A 14,214-nucleotide genomic window follows, 5' to 3' on the forward strand; every position below is an offset into this window, starting at 1 on the left:
TCAGCAGCTCTGATTATCTGCACAAGATCTGCATAAGATTGGGCCTGTCAACATTCTATCGTGGAAGGGGGATGGGACCATTGGGCCCATCCCTTCTCTGAGGATTTAAATACAATAGTTGCTGGGGAAGGAAGAGACCTTTTCTTCAGTGGTGTAGCCACCGGTAAGGTGCCCATGTTCCAGTAAATAACCCTTCACCCATGCTCCTGTAAACAACTCTAATGGAACTCATTAGGTCCCTCCAAATTCATGAAAGTTGAAGTGAGGCTGATTGGAAAGAGGAACAAGATCAGCAAGAGTGGGGAACTAAGTAAAGGTAATGGTGTGTGTGTATGAATATGAGCAAAATACATTATGAACATGTATGAAAATATCATAATGTGGGGAATGGAGAGATGGCTCAGGGGTAAGAACCCTGACTGCTCTTGCAGAGGAGCCGGGTTTGATTCACAACACCCACATGGCAGCTAATAACTGTCCTTAACATCAGTTCCAGGGGATCCAATGCCTTCTTCTGACCTCCTCAGGCATTAAACGAGTGCACTTACACAGATGCAGGCAATACACTCATACACACAAAATAAAAATAATAGATAAAAAGAAAGAAAATATAATGAAACCCATTTGTGATAGTTAATATTTTTTATTTTATTTATTTATTTTTTATGTGTATGCATGTATTGCCTGCCCCAGAGGTCAGAAGAGGCTGTCAGATCCCCTGGGACTGGAGTTACAGTTGTTAGCTGCCATGTGGGTGCTGGTATTCAAACCCGGGTCTGCTGCAAGAACAACCAGTGTTCCTAACCACTGAGCCATCTCTCCAGCCCAATGATAGTTAATATTAATTCTCAACTTTATGGGATCTAGGGTCACCTAGGAGACAAACCTCTAGGGCATCCCAGTAAGAAGTTATCTAGATCAGTTAGGCTCTGTGTATACCTGTAAGGATTATGTTGATTAGTTTAATTGAGGTGGATAGACCCACCCTGAATGTGGGTGGCATCATTCCTTTTGCGGGTTTCCTGGACTGATGAGACAGATCCTGGGCAGTAGGGTAGCCTCCTTTCCATTGGAGCCTGGAGCCAAGAGTCTAGAAGGATATGGAATCAGGAAGCAAAGATGAGGGGTGACAATGTCCATCTCCAAATGAAGCTTTTACAAGATAGCAGTAGCCATGAGCTCAGCCCCACCTAAAATGAAGCTCTGGTAAATCTTCATGCTTTTGTATTGATGACGTATTCTTAGGTATGAAGACCAAAAATGAAGACAAAAATTAAAATAAAACTAGATTTAATAAAAATGGAAAATTTTGTGCATCAAAAACTATCATCACAGGCTGGAACAATGGCTCAAATAGTTACAAGTACTGGCTGCTCTTGCAGAGGACCCGAGTTTGGTTCCCAGCACACATATAGTGGTTCACAACTGTTTGTAATTCCAGTTACAGGGGATTCAATGCCTTCTTCTGGCCTCCACAGGCACCTACATTCATGTGGTGTACATACATACTCAAGCAAAACAGTCACAAACATAAATACATCTCTTTTTAATAATCAAAAACAGAATAAATGAATGAAACATCAAGAAAATGGAGCTGGAGCTGGAGAGATGGCTCAGGGGTTAAGAGCACTGGTTGCTCTTGTGGAGAGAACCTGGGTTCGGTTCCCAGCACCCACATGGTGGCTAACAACTGTCTGTAATTCCAGTTCCAGGGGATCTGATGCCCTCTTCTGACCTCTGTGGGCACTACACAACATGGGTGCACTTACATACACTCAGGCAATCACACACATAAAAATATTTTCAAAAAGGAAAATGGATCTGAGTGTGGTATTGCTTTCCTGTTAGCCCAGTACTCAGGAGGTGGAGGCAAGAGAATTCTAAGTTGAGGGCAAGCCTGAGCTTCACAACAAGACCGTTTCAAAAAGCCAGAAAGTGATGGGACTGGGGCTGGAGAGATGGCTCAGCAGTTAAGGACACTGGTTGTTCTTGCAGAAGACCCAGGTTCAAATCCCAGCACCTACATGGTGGCTACAAACCATTCTTAACTCCAGTTCCAGGGGAATCCGAAGCCCTCTTCTGACCTCCACAGCATTGCAGGACACGGGTGCACTTACACACATACACATAAAATAAAAATAATACTTTTTTTAAAGTGATGAGACTGTAGCTCAGTAGAGTACTTGCCTATCATGCAGGAGGCCCAGGGTTCTATGCCAGCACTGCATAAACTGGGCATGATAATTACACAGGCCTGCAATCCCAGTACCCAGGAGGTGGAAGCAGAAGGATCAGAAGTCAAGGTCATCCTGGGCTACATAGAGAGTTGTAGAGCGTTCGAGGCTAGCTAGAGCTACAAGAGACCCTGTCAGGAAGAAAGAAAGAGAGAGAGAGAGAGAGAGAGAGAGAGAGAGAGAGAGAAGACTCTTTCCGGGTGATTCTAGGTTGTGTCAAGTTGACAAATAAAGCTAACCAGCACAAATGGCTTAGCAGGTGAAAGCACTTGTCATACGAGCCTGACAATCTGAGTTTGATATCTGGTGGAAGGAAAGAGAACAAATTCCTGAAAGTTTTCCGGAGAAAGGGGAGAAATTAAATAATAAATAAATAAATAAATAAATAAAGGGAAATGTGTAAGTAGTAGACATCTCACGTAACGAATGTTTAATCCCTAGCATTGTTTTTGTTTGTTTGTTTCTTTCTTTTTGACAGGATCTCCCAGCTGGCATGGGAGTCACTATGTGGACCAAGATGTCCTCAGTTTTACAGAGATCAGCCTGCTTCTGTCTCCCAAGGGCTATGATAAAAAGACTCACACCAACATGCCTGGCATTAATCCCTAGCACCATCAAAACAAAAAATAAACAACGAAAAAGAAAAGACAGTCCACAAAATAGAATGTATTTGCAAACCATGCAAATGTAGTCTGATAATAATATCCAGACTACATAAGGAATGCTTATAACCCAACAACAAAAAGAAAAACTACCTAATTTTTCAGATTAGTTTGTGTTATATGGCCATTAATTCATGGACCTCCTGTCTCAGCTTCCCATGCAGATGGAATTACAGGTGTCACTACACCCAGCTAACAACTGATTTTTAAAATTTTTTATTTATTTTTATTTTTTTGTGTATGTGTTTTGCCTGCATGTATTTAAGTGCACCTGTGTCATGCAATGCCCGAGGAGGCCAGAAGAGGGCATTGGATACCCTAGAATTGGAGTTACTGATTATTGTTAGCTGCCATGTAGGTTCCAATCCTCTGAAGGAGCAGACAGTACTCTTAACTGCCGAATTAGTTCTCTAGCCCCACAACCTAATTTTTAAATGGGCCAGGACTTGAATAGATGTTTCTCCAAAGCATGTGTACAAATGGGTAAGAAGCACTTGAAAAGATATTCAACATCATTCACCAACGAAACGCAAATCAAAGCCAAAAGAAGGCACCACTTCATTACCTCTAGGGTGGCTATAGTAACCAAAACAGGCTGGGCGTGGTGGCACACACCTTTAATCCCAGCACTGGGGAGGTAGAGGCAGGCAGACCTCTGTGAGTTCAAGGCAGCTTGGTCTACATATTGAGTTCCAGACCAGCTTGGACTAACAAGGAGACCCTGTCTCAGAAAGATCAAAATAATAATAATAATAATAATAAATTAATTAATTAATAACCAAATAACCAAAACAGAAAGTCAGTTCTGGTGAGGATCTGGAGAAGTGGAGAGTTTCTTACATTGCTGGTAGAAATGCAAAATTGTCCAGCCACTCTGACAACAGTTTGACAGTCCATGTAAAAGAAAAACAGAATTGCTACACAATCCAGAAATTACACTTCTAGGTATATATCCCCCAAACATGAAAACTGATACTCAAACAAGTACATTTAACATATGTTCAGAGCAGCACCAGTCACAACAGCAAACAGATGGAAACAGCCAAAAGATTTTGATTATCTATCGATAGCACAGATAATTCACACTTTTGAAAATCTGAGATGATGCACACTTGGGAAGCAGAACCCCAAAAGGTTCAGAAGGATCACACCCTGGGACACAGATTACAGATCTGGAATGCATCTTAGAAACTTCATATCCTGAAAAATCAAAGATACTACCCACCAACATTCCAAGGAATTCATAGCCTGGGTCAAAGAAAATATCTGTGTTCATATCCTCTGACACAGGCTTCCAAACACTTTAGGACCTCATTCCATGGGCCATAAACCCCAAATATCCGAGAGTTCACTTCCTGGAAACACAAACCCAAAGTGCCCAAACAGTTCACAGATCTACCTAGTTCCTCAAATAGCCCAGGAATGTGGTGCATGCCTATAATTCTAGCTACTTGGGAGGCAGAGGCAGTAGAATTCCTTGAGCCTAGGAGTTCAGAGCCAGCCTGGGAACACAGTAAGACCCTGTCTCCTAAAAAAAGGGGCCGGGGGTGGGGCGGGAGGATCTGGAGGAGGTTAAGAGTACTGGATGCTCTTGTGGAGGATGCGGGTTAGGTTCCCAGCACTCAAATGGTGGCTACTGTCTATAACTTCAGTTGTAGGAGATCCAATGTTCTCTTTTGGCCTGTGTGGGCATTGCACAACATTGTTGCACTTACATACATGCAGGTAAAACACTCTTATACATTAAATAAATAAATAAATAAATAAATAAATAAATAAATAAATAAATGGGGGGTGAGGTGATTTGGAGTAGAAGTGCTCATTACCAAGCTTGATCCCCAAAGCCCACATGATGTACAGAGAGAACCGACTTCCAGAAGTTGTCCTCTGACCTCCACATGCACACTGTGGCATGCACACCCCTCCACACATACAAAACACAATAAATAAATTTCAGATTGTTATCTGTTCTGTGATCACTATTCTTGGATGAGTTCATGTACTTGCAAACTGCTCCCTAGCAGCTTCTTTTCTCAGGGTAAAAGTCAGTTTCTTTTCTTTAGATCCTTATATGTCCATGTGGAAAACCAAAGTCTTTTCATATCTTTCTGATCTTCAAAACTGTCCTCCTCCTCTTTTCATCTGTTTCTCTGTGTTTACTGGTTCTCATATTCCTTGTAGTTACCTCAGCATTTCCAAAATGTTTTTTTGTTTTGTTTCTAGTTCTTTCTTCAATTCTACTGCCTCATTTCTGAATGTTTCTCATTGCGACTAATACTGTCCTTTCATATAATATATCGGTTGCACAGCTGGAAATCCTTTTGTTTTGTAGGCCTAGTCTCCTTATCTGTAAGGATGTGAATACTTCTTTTCTCTTTGCTTGTGATAACGAGATAACTTTTTATGGGACTTGGTCATTGTCCTTTTTTTTTTTTTTTTTGAAGCAGGGTATCCCTGTAGCCCCACAGAGATCTGCCTGCCTCTGCCTCTGCCTCCCGAGTACTGGGATTTAAGGCGTGCCCCACCTAGCCTGGCTCTGGATAGATTTTCTAACTTCATGGCTTCACATTGTCTCTTCTACTTTTGTGAAGATCTCAAAACCATGGAACCTGACTTTTGGAGGTTGCTGGACTCTGTTCTCTCTCACTTTTACCTGGACCTTCTTTTTCCTCTATCTCTGTTTTCCCTACTCACATTTGATTTTGGTTTGTTTTTTGTTTTTGTGGTGCTATGGATGGAATGCAAGGCCTCTAGAAAGCTAAGCACGAGATCTATCACTGAACTATACCCATAGCCCTCACATTGGATTCTATTCCCACTTTTCCCAGTGTGCTTGAGAGTTCATAGGATCCAGACTATTCCAGCCTGTTAGGTTGGCCTTGAACAGTCTATGTAGCCATGGCTGTCCTGAAACTTCTTATATTCCTGACATAGTAGCCCCCTGAGCGCTGGGATTACAAGTGTGTGTCACTATATTCGGTTTAAAAGGTATTCACACTTTTTGTCTATTTGAAACGGAGTCTCTTTGTATAGCTAAGCCTGGCCTCAAACTCATGATCCACCTGCCTAAGCCTCCCAAGTGCTGGTATTACATGCCTGGGCCACATACTCAGCTACTGACATAGACGATGACTTCCTCCTCCTCCCCTTCCCCTTCTTCCTCTTCTCCTCCTCCTCCTCCTCTTCCTTCTTCTTCAACAGGGTCTCCCTGTAGCCCCAGCTGTCCTGGAACTCACTAGTAGACCAGACTAGCCCCGAACTCACAGAGATCTGCCTTCCTTTGCCTCCCAAGTGCTGGGATTAACGCATGCACCACCATGCCTGGCCTGACATAGACTTTTTAAAAATGGTATTTTTGGTTATAATTAATGTATTAATTGTAAAAGTAATCATCTTCACTGTGACATTTACACATATGACTGTATCATGTTTGATCATATCCACTTTCCCTCTACCCTCTTCTGCTCTCCCTTCTCTCTCCCTTCACCAAGTTCCTACCTCTCTATAATAGACTGACAATTAGTAATTAATTCCTGTGAATTAGAAAATTCAGATGATACATATATGAGATTATTCATTATAGAAGCTTGATAATCAGAAATTGGAAATAACTCAACATTAAACAAATTAGGATACATGCACACAAAGGAACCAAAAGCTGGAAACAAAAAGACTGAGAGGCCTGGGGGTGTATCTCAGTACCTAGTGGAGCACTTACCTAGCATGCAGAAGGCCTTTGGTTTAATCCTCAGCAGAGAGAGAGTGACAGATAAAGAGACAGAGAGACACACACACGGAGAAAGGATGTTGCTTATATATTGATTTAAAGATTTCCAGGATACATTGTTCATAAAAGGTACAGAACAGAGTGAAAAACCATGCTAACTTTTTTTTTTTTGAGACGGTCTCCCTATAGCCACAGCTGGCTTGAACTCACAGAGATCCACCTGCCTCTGCCTCCCAAGTACTGTGATTAAAGGTGTGTGCCACTACGCCCAGCCACCATGCTAACTTTTCCTTCAAAATATGTTACCCAAGGCTGAGCATGGTGGCGTACACCTTTAATCCCAGCACTTGGGAGTCAGAGGCAAGTGTATTTCTGTGAGTTCAAGGCCAGCCTGGTCTACGTAGCAAGTTCCAGGCTACCTATGTATATATGTATATATGTTCATATAAAAGAGCTTAATTGGCATTACTCTATACAGGGGATAATGCTCCTCTCAGAAGCTGAAAGGTTACTAAATAAAAAGCCCAGTCCCAGGCGTGGGACACGTCCCCTCAAGTTATTAGCCAAGGGTGTCCCAGATACCCCCGATACAGGCTATTGCCATTGCCCTTGGTTGCCTACCAGAACTTGATGGTAAGACCCTATTTCTGAAAACACCACACACTTGGCCATAGGATACGGAGAAATCAAGCTGGCACTGAAGCTTCTTCCCTGTTGGCTAACTTTCATAGTACCACAAGGTACTATGTAGGCTATTTGGGGTAGGGGACTCATCAACAGTCTTTTTTTTTGTTGGGGAGGGTTCTTTTTGAGACAGGGTCTCCCTGTAGCCCCAGCTGTCCTGGAACTCACTATGTAGACCAGACTGGCCTTGAACTCACAGAGATCCACTTGCCTCTGCCTCCCAGATTCTGGGATTATAGGTGTGCACCACCATGCCTGGCCTCATCAACAGTCTTATACAAGTGTGAACCCTGTGAGCTACAATAACCACCAGTGTGGTAAGATGTACATGGGCGCAAATGTTATGGGGGTAACCAATCACCTTCTAATTGATTTTTTTTTTTGGCCTTTTTGAGACAGGGTCTCCCTGTAGCCCCAGCTGGCCCCGAACTCACAGAGATCCACCTGCCTCTGCCTCCCAAGTGCTGAGATTAAAGGTGTTTGCCACCACGCCCGGCTTCTAATTGTCTTTAAGTCCCTCTCCACAAGAGGAAACATGTACCTGGTACTGTAAATCTTGCCAAGAACCCTTGGTTGCAGAGTTCAAAGGCCTCAGTGGTAAACCTACTATTATTATTTTGATAAAAGGACATAATTTTGAACTGCACTTTAAATTCATATCTCTATACTCATAGATTAGTGATTAACTCTCAAATCTCATCAGAGAAATTTCTTTGCATAGTGGACAATGGTTAACACAGAAATTAGCAACTGGCCTAAGTGGACTTATGTGTCTGTGGAGTGCTCAGCCACAAATGGGACATCTATATCATACCCCTTAACCCCAAAGCTCAGGGGCCATTGCAGAAGAGGAGGCACAAAAATTGTCAGAGCTAAAGGTTGGGGAGGACAGGAGCAAAACAGCATCTTCTGCACATGACATGGCTGTACTCATGAACTCACAGCGGTTGTGGTTGTCTGCGGAAGACCTGCACAAAATCAATCCAGTAAACATTCTAGCATGGAGGAGGGAGGGGCTCAGGCCTCACCCCTAACTGAGGAGTATTGTCACTTGATGGCTTCTGGGAGAGAGTCCATTTTTTTAAGGCTGTGGTCCTTGGTAGGTCTCCCATGCTCCAGTGGATGACCCTACATCCATGAGTATATGCGCAGCACAAGTTGGAGTCCGTGGGCTATAAAAAAAAGGATACAAAGTTGGGATGGATTGTGGGTAGGGATGGCTCTGGGAAGAGTTAAGGGAAGGAGGTGGAGGTGAATATGATCAAAGAGGTATGAAATTCTCAAAAACTTTAAAAATCATTACATCTTAAGAAAAATTCCCATAGTTTTACAAGAAGAAATAACAAATTGAAAATGAAAACGATAGCCAATTAAGTACTGCTTCTATGGAGAAGGAAGGCCAAAGATGAGTTTTTCTAACAGACCATGTAATCAGTCAGCTCTTTGAAGACTCTATAATGCTTTATAGTTCTTACCAGTATTTCATTTGATCTATATGAGATGTCTTTGAAATATCCCCAGAAGCCAACCTTCCCTGCTCCAAGCCACCGTATTGTCACTGAGTTGCTGCACTAGCCCCCAGCAAGGTTGCCTTCTTCCACTCTTTTCTCCCTTACTGTCAGTTCTCAGCACAGGGGTGAGAAGAATTATTCTAAATATAAGCCAAACCATGAAACTTCTCAAATTCTATAAGGTTCCCATCTCACCCCTTGTGGACAAAAAAGCTAAGTTTTGTGGAAGAAATGGGGCATATCTACTCATGCTTGTTTGTAGATGTATTTCTGGATGTGATGGACCCAAGTCCCCCCAAATGATGGACCCAAGTCCCCCCAAAATGATGGATTTAAACTAAAATCCCCCAGGCCTGAGAAAAACTGTACAAGGAAATAAAAATGAAAAATAATTCTAAAGAACAAGCTGAGCTGACCTTTTTCATGCTCCTTGCCCAAGCTGGAAATCATCCCAGAAATTCCCCCTACCTCTGCTTGGCACATAGCCGCCGCTTGTCTTTAAAAGAAACCTGTGAACTGGGATCTGGACTTCTGTCCTCCGAGTGAGGTGGGAGTCCGTTTTGCAAAACGCCAATAAATCCTCATGCTTGTTGCTTCTCCTGATTTGAGGACTGAGTTATTGGGGTGCGACCTCCCGTGAACGTTGGGTACCCCAGTCTGGGGGTCCAGCAGATGGATATACATTGAACTAATAAAGGTGGCTGAAGAAGAAAACCCAACCCCTGTGACCTGGTTTGTAAGCCTCTCTAAGATACTGCTTTGCGTCCAGATTGCCTGTCATTTGGTATATGACTTTGGGCAAATTAGTGTTTCTTCATCTGTAACACAAAGATAATAGTGTTACTAAGGAAAGTTAACACTTTTAAGAAATTCTCTAACTTCGTTTGTGCTTAGTTGATTTTTTTTTTTTTGGTCTTTTTGAGACAGGGTCTCCCTGTAGCCCCAGCTGTCCTGGAACTTACTATGTAGACCACGCTGGCCTTGAACTCACAGAGATCCGCCTGCCTCTACCTCCCTAGTGCTGGGATTAAAGGCATGCACCACCAAGCCGAAAGTGGAGCTGTGAGGCTACAATTTAGCTTCACCTCCCTCCCTGAACCCAGCATGGGGGGAAAAGTCAGAGAACTGTAAATTTCCGAATATCTGTTCAATGGTTTGAAAGTTACAGATTCTCAGGAAGCAGAGTCTGCCAGCTCTCCTGATCCCAAAGGTCTGCATTCCCAGAGCAAGCTGCTCAAGGATGATGAGGCCTTTGCCCAGGAGGACCAGGAAGAAGAGTGTTTTCATGACTGTAGTGCCACATTTGAGGGGGAGTAGTCAGGGGCCCACGAGATTGAGAACAATGCTGGCGATGATTCGAATTCCTCTGAACTAGATGAGGAATACCTAATTGAACTGGAAAAAAACATGCCAGAAGAAGAGAAGCAGAAAAGAAGAGAGGAGGGCAGTAAACTAAAGGAGGAGGAAAATGAGCAGTTTAAGAGAGGAGATTTACTTACAGTCAATCTGAGAATTCTTACAGTCGGGCCCTTCAGATATACCCATCCTGTTTCCAGAAAGACAGGTTGCAATTCAGCAAAGCAATTCAGTTAAACCCCAGCTACATACATGCAATACTGAGGAGAGCAGAGTTGTATGAAAAACTAGACAAACTAGATGAAGCACTGGAAGGTTATAAATCTATATTAGAAAAGGATCCATAGTACATCAAACAAGAGGAGCTTGTACGAGATTATCTAAGCAAACTGAAGAATGCAGTGAAAGAGTAAAAGAAGAGATGTTAGGTAAACTAAAAGATCTTGGGAACTTGGTTCTGTGACTTTTCGGCTCTCCACAGAAAATTTCCATATCAAGAAAGATTCTTCTACTGGTTCCTAACCCATCAATTTTGTTCAAAATCCAAATAATAGATAACAGAGATAACAATAATTTTAGCAGCTGACTGAGAGGTTCTGTGTTGTTTGCAGGGGGCAAGACCCTACTAGTGTCTAATGTTTAAGAGCATCTTACCTAAGAGAAGGGCTATAGTAGAGCCTGTACCGCCTTCTCGCCCTTGTTTTATGATCAGGGTGGAATGTGCCTCCTGATGTAATGAGCTCATTTGATTTCTATTTTAAGGTGGTGTTTGTGCAGCTGTTGTCTTGGTTCTGGCTGTTGTTCTGGAGGGAAGCCTGCTAGTCAAGGCTGACCTCTGGGACATGCAAATGCACTAACCAGCGAAAGCCTCCTCCTAACCATGTGACCCTGTCAGTTGGGTGCTGCCCTCCCTGCTCTCACACTGAGGCTGTGGTGCAAGGGCTCCAAGATTCCTGGGGTTCCTCTGTGGCAATGAAAGCTTTCCGTGACTCCCCCACCCAAATCTCTAATTTGGAGCTGGGTGCAGTAGCACAGTATCACACAGATCTCTGTGAGTTTGAGGCCACCCTGGTCTACATAGCAAATTCCAGACCAGCCATGGTTACATAATGAAACTCTGTCTCAAAAATAAACAAACAAGGACAAAAAAAATCACTAACTGGCTGTTGTAATGAAATGCTTCTTCTAATTATGTGGTTATTAAATAAATAATTTTAAAAAAATAAACAAATATTAAAAAATAAAATATGACTGGTTTTAGAGAAAAAAAAAATCACTAACTGGGGACCAGGGAGATGGCTTAATTTGTAAAGTGTGAGTTGTGCAAGCATGATCCCTGGGACTGGCTGTTCAGCTGCTCTGGGAACCTCCAGGTTTAATAAGTGCCTATGTTTCAAAAAAATAAGGTGAGCTGGGCGAAGCACTCAGGAGGCAGAGGCAGGTGGAGCTCTGTGACATTGAGGCCAGTCTGGTTAGTGGGGCTACAGGGAGACCTTCTCTCTCAAAAAATAAATAACTAAATAAAATGGAGGGGCCAGCAAGATCGCTCAGAGGGTAAAGGTGCTTGCAGCTAAGCCTGGCAACCTGAATTTGAGTCCTGGAACCTATATAGTGAAAAGAAAGAACAGAGAACCAACTCCTGCAAGTTGTCCTCTGACCTCTGTACATACCACACACATACATGTGCACACACAAGATAAATAGATGAATGTTAATAGATTTAAGAAATAAGCAATTGAGGAAGACATCCAATTTCAATCTGGCCTCCATATTCAATATGCAAACACACGCTTGAGCACCCACACATATATACACATGCAGCATTTATTATTACACCCACATCATAATCACCTGAACAAATAGACTGGCTCTTAAGTTTTTTTTTAAAATATTTTATTTATTATTTTTATTTTATGTGTATAAGCGTTATGCCTGCATTTAGATAACTGCACCCATGTCTTGAAATGCCCCCGGACAGAAGAGGGTGTTAGATTCCCTGGAACTGGAGTTATGGACAGTTGTTAGCTGCCATGTGGGTGCTGGGATTCAAACCCAGGTCTTCTGCAAGAACAACCAGTGTTCTTAACCGCTGAGCTATCTCTCCAGCCCCTTAAATTAAGTTTATAAGAATGGGCCAGAACTTGGAGGATACTAATTCCTCTAGCTACCTGTCTCCCAGAACTGTGCTGATGGATCTCTCTTGTCCCCTAAACTTGTGCATATGGAGCTGTCTGCATCCTCACCCTGTGCCGATGGAACTGTCTCTAGAATCCAGTTTTTCCCATTATGTCTCCCAGTCAGGCCACACCCATAATTTATTCAAAATGGTTTCTCCCGCTTCCTTGGGAAAGTACAAGTTCAAGTTCAGCTCCACCTTTATCTCAGCAGACCATCTGGCCTTTTCATCCCTAGATCTATAATATCTCATTCATCCAACATCACCCATGGTTTCTCAATCTCCACAGTGCTGGATGGATGTGCTGCTTGCAGTGCTTTGATCTGTCAGTTCTCAAGCACACCCACCCACAGTCACTAATGATCTTTTTGGGTGGAGTACCAGATTGAGATTGCCAAGAAGTCCTGGTCATCAGACCTAAGAGCATGGTTTTGCTGGAGTTAATTAAAACTCATTGGTCCAGGTTATGTATGTTAATAAAAGTCATACACACACACACACACACACACAAATATTTGGAGTTCTCAGCTGGGCATGGTAGTGCACGCCTTTAATCCCAGGCAGAGGCTGACAGATCTCTGTGAGATGGAGGCCAGCCTGGTCTGCATAGGGAGTTCCAGACTAGCTGTGGCTATAGGGAGACACTGTCTCAAAACAAAACAAAACAAAAATCCAAATATTTGGAGTTCTTTCAGCTAGCCTAGTGTCCCACTGGCTTTGCCATGAATAACACCTCTGACATGTAAGTTATGATGATAAACAGTTGCCTAGTTTACTTTGGGAGGATTCAAAGACTGTTTTGCTGAAAAACAGTAACTCTTTCCTTGGGCCTGCAGATGTCTGACAGATGACTGAATAGGATGAAAAGGCTTGGCATCTCTGCCCTCATTACTGTATCTGCACTTTTTGTACTCAGGTCTGCATATACACATGCCAACCATTTAATAAATGATTTGTCCAGAACTGTAAAATAGGGTTAACAAGACCTAGAGTTACCTAGTGTTTTTCTCCCCTTTCAAGACTAAATTAGACACCTACCAGCTTCCACATCAGGAAACACCAGACCATGAAAGGAGCAAAAAGAGGCAGCACCTAGAAAAGACATGAATAGTCCTTTTATTAACCCATCTTTCTCCTTTATTACTCCATCCTGTATTCTTAACCTGTCAGCTCCTTGCAGTTGAGAAGTTTGTGAAGAGAGCTTAAGCACGTCTCCATTCTTTGGCCACTGAATAAAGCCTTTCTTTCTCTCCTATGCTAGTCTTTTAGATACTGGATTTTCAATTTTTTTGAGCTTCCAGACCTGAGTTCAGTAACAATAGTATCCATCTTCATAGAGTCATAAGGATTAAGTGAGTTAATATTCACGGCCTCTGGACCATAGTTACTATTCAGTAAACATTAACTAGGCTGGGGTGTAACTCAGTAGAGCATGTGCTTAGAATGTGTGAGGTCCTAGATTCAATTCAATCCCAGCATCCCTGAAATAAAAAATAAAAAGCTAATTCACAATTACTGGGCTCAGGGTCTAGCTGACCTTTTCCTCATGTCCTCAAGCTCTCCTCTTGAGCTATAGCTCTCAAGCACAGTGGCAGTTAGTATTAAATGGAGAAATTTTTTAAGATTTATTTTTAATTTTATTTATGTGTATGCATGTGTCTGTGTATGCTACGTGTATGTGGGTTGCACGGAGACCAGAAGAGGGCATCAGATTCCTTGGAGCCGGACTCGCAGGTGGCTGTGAGCTACCCAACATAGATGCTAGGAATGGAACTGAGATGCTCTTAGGTGCAGAACCATCTCTCCAGCCCGATATTTTTTAAAAGAGCTCTAGATGACTATGGTCACTCTTACCAGATGACCA

At 42.6% G+C, this 14,214-nt stretch overlaps 1 pseudogene; it reads left to right on the plus strand.

Annotated features, from left to right (window-relative positions):
* Positions 1–249: 249 nt before the first annotated feature.
* On the plus strand, positions 250–10,732 carry LOC103747334 (annotated as a pseudogene).
* Positions 10,733–14,214: the final 3,482 nt, after the last annotated feature.

Source organism: Nannospalax galili, unplaced genomic scaffold (genome assembly GCF_000622305.1).
Source record: "Nannospalax galili isolate Female #2095 unplaced genomic scaffold, S.galili_v1.0 scaffold225, whole genome shotgun sequence".
NCBI classification, from domain to species: Eukaryota; Metazoa; Chordata; class Mammalia; order Rodentia; family Spalacidae; genus Nannospalax; species Nannospalax galili.